Genomic DNA, 3,240 nt, shown 5'->3' on the forward strand with positions numbered 1-3,240 from the left:
TACATTGAAAAACACTACAAGTAGGTATTCTGGCTGTGATGCAGTCTGTTAAAAATCCAACTGCAGCATCTTGCATCCTTGCAGAGGGGCATGTTCTATGGCTTGCCTGGCAAAGAGTGTTCAAGGAACCAGCATTCTCCCTGTGGCATAGGATTGCACCTGGAGCTCAGATTCAATACCTGGCCTGGGAACTTCCACATGCCCAGGGACAACCTTGTTTTTTTAATGTAGGTATATCAAAGCAGATTTTGAAATTCTCTTCAAGTAGCCCATAATCATAACAATGATTTTTAGAAAGCCATGACATAGTTGTCATTAAATCTAAACACTTTACATACAACAACATAAAGAGATCAGCAGAAATCGGAAAACATGATCCACTTACAGCCTGTTCAGAAGAAATTCATTTCAATGAAACAATTGAGACAGACTGAAAGGGAAAAATGGAACCAAGATAGAATGAAAAATTAATGAAAGAAAACCAAGAATACTTAAACCTATTAATATTAGAAAAATCAGATCAGAGAAAAGATAATATCATGGAAAGATACTGTATAATGATAAATGAACAAAACCCTAAAGAAAACAACACCACAATCTGGGATGTCTTTGTACCTGAACATGTGCAGTAAACCTAAACGAGTGGAAGAAATAGACAAATCTGGAGTGGGAGGGATCAGGAGCTTGGGCTTATCAGACACAACTTAGAATAGATTTACAAGGAGGTCCTGCTGAATAGCATTGAGAACTATGTCTAGATACTCATGTTGCAACAGAAGAAAGGGTGGGGGAAAAACTGTAATTGTAATGTATACATGTAAGGATAACCTGACCCCCTTGCTGTACAGTGGGAAAATAAAAATAAAAATAAATAAATAAATAAAATTACAACAGGACACTTCAATATTATTCTCAGTTCATAGAACTTGGCAGAAAACTAACAAAGATACAGAACTCAACAATACCAGGAGTTCCCATTGTGGCTCAGCAGGGTAAGACCCTTACAGAGTCTCCAGGAGGATTTGATCCCTGGCTTCCTTCAGCGGGTTAAAGCTACCAGTATTGCCACAGGTCACAGACGCAGCTCTGACCCAACATTGCTATGGCAGTGGCATAGGCTGGCAACTGCAGCTACAACTTGATGCCTAGCCTGGGAACTTCCATATGTCATGAGTGCAGCTATTAAAAAAAGGAAAAATAAACATCACTAACCAAGACAGTCTAACTTTATAGTCAGTACATTCTACTTAACTCAGAATACACACTATGTCCAAGGGCCCATGAATCCTACACCTATGCCAAAAACTACACCTCAACAAACTGAAAGATTCAAAACCATGCAATGGGCTGTCCAGCCATAGTGTACAAAAGTAAGATAAGCAGAATAGGAAAAGCACCACACACTTGGAAGCTAGTCCACAGTTCAAGCAAGAATCTTTTCCCAAGCCCAGAGTCAAAGAGCTGTCAAGAAAAACAAAATCCAACCCTCAATCAAAGAAAAAAGAAACTACAGCCTATCAATTGAGATATAAATGCAGCAAAGCATTGCTGAGAGGAAAATTCATGACACAAAATGCAAACTTTAGAAAAGATAAAATGGGTCTGTTACTAATCTAAACATCCTCCAAGGAAATACATAAAGAAAAAAGGGCCTAAAGGATAAAAGGAAATCAATTTAAAAGTTTAAAAATTTAAGTGCAAGGAAAGAGAAACAAGACATTTTAATGAGGAGTCCCATTGTGGCTCAGTAGTTAATGAATCTGGCTAGGAAAGATGAGTTTGCAGGTTGAGTCCCTGGCCTTGCTCAGTGGGTTAAGGATCCGGCATTGCATTTTGCTGTGGTGGAGGTTGCAGACATGGCATGGATCCTGAGTTGCTGTAGCTCTGGCATAGGCCAGCAGATACAGCTCTGATTTGAACCCTAGCCTGGGAACCTCCATATGCCACAGGAACAGCCAAAGAATTGGGAAAAAGTCCAAAAAAAAAGAAGAAATTTTGATGAATCAAGGAACTGATTCTTTCAAGAGATCAATAAAAGTGATAAAATCTAAACTACCCAACAAAAAGAAGGGAAAGACATTTTATAGAATCAAGAATGAAGTGGGCTTTCACTACATCCCTGCAGTAATGATAATAGTAACAAAAATATAAATGTGAATACTATGAACATATAAGATTAAGACCTAGGTGATATGAACAAATTCTTCAGAAAGCATACACTGACACAGTTGAGATAACTTCTCCACTATAAATGATACTCAATTCTCAGGAGTTCCCTGGTGGCTCAGAAGGGTAAGGATCTGGCATTGTCATTGCAGTGGCTCAGGCCACTGCTATGGTGGGGGTTTTGTCCCTAGCTTTTGAAATTCTGCATACCACAGGGTTGCCAAAAAAGTTACTTACATCTTATGACTAAATGTTTAAGAGAAGTCTGCAGACCTAGATGGTCAATACTGGAGTATTTTGCCAATCATTTATAGAATTAACACCGATTCTACATAATGAGATAGAAATTGCAAAATTTCACCAAACAGTGTAAGAATTAACATCAGTTCTCTATGATCACCTCGAAAACATTAAAGGGTGGGGGGGCACATGTTCATTCATTTAATGAAGGCAGTATTAGCCTTACTCCAAAATTAGAAAAAAGCAATATAAAAAAAAGTCCAAATCCCATCATGGCCAGAGATGCAAAGAATCCCAGGCGAAGTATTTACTTGGAGATGTATATACACAAGAGAGACACGCACAGAGATCATGATCACTGCCATTTGTTTCAATCATGCAAGACTGGTTGATAACTCTAAAATCATTGTGGATGGATTCAAACACTCTGCCATGTTAAATTGATGGAAGAGGAAAAAACACTTGATACAACAGCCAGTGAAGAAAAAATTGACAAAATTCTACACTCAGTCTTGATTTGAACATGTAAAGTTTGAACTGTGAATGGAAGTGAACTTCCTCCACTTAAAACACCTATGAAAACTCTATAATGATATATTTTATAATGAAAGACTGAACAATTTCCCTCTAAAACCAGAAATGGAGTAAAGTGTCTGCCATCACCACTTAGTAATGGACAGGAAGATCTAGGTAAGATACTATGAGAAGATGTAAAAAGCAGGTAGGTCAGGAAGAAAGAAAGCAAGAAAGAAAGAAAGGAAGAAAGAAAGAAAGAAAGAAAGAAAGAAAGAAAGAAAGAAAGAAAGAAAGAAAGAAAGAAAGAAAGAAAGAAAG

This window comes from Sus scrofa, chromosome Y (genome assembly GCF_000003025.6).
Source record: "Sus scrofa isolate TJ Tabasco breed Duroc chromosome Y, Sscrofa11.1, whole genome shotgun sequence".
Taxonomy (NCBI): Eukaryota; Metazoa; Chordata; class Mammalia; order Artiodactyla; family Suidae; genus Sus; species Sus scrofa.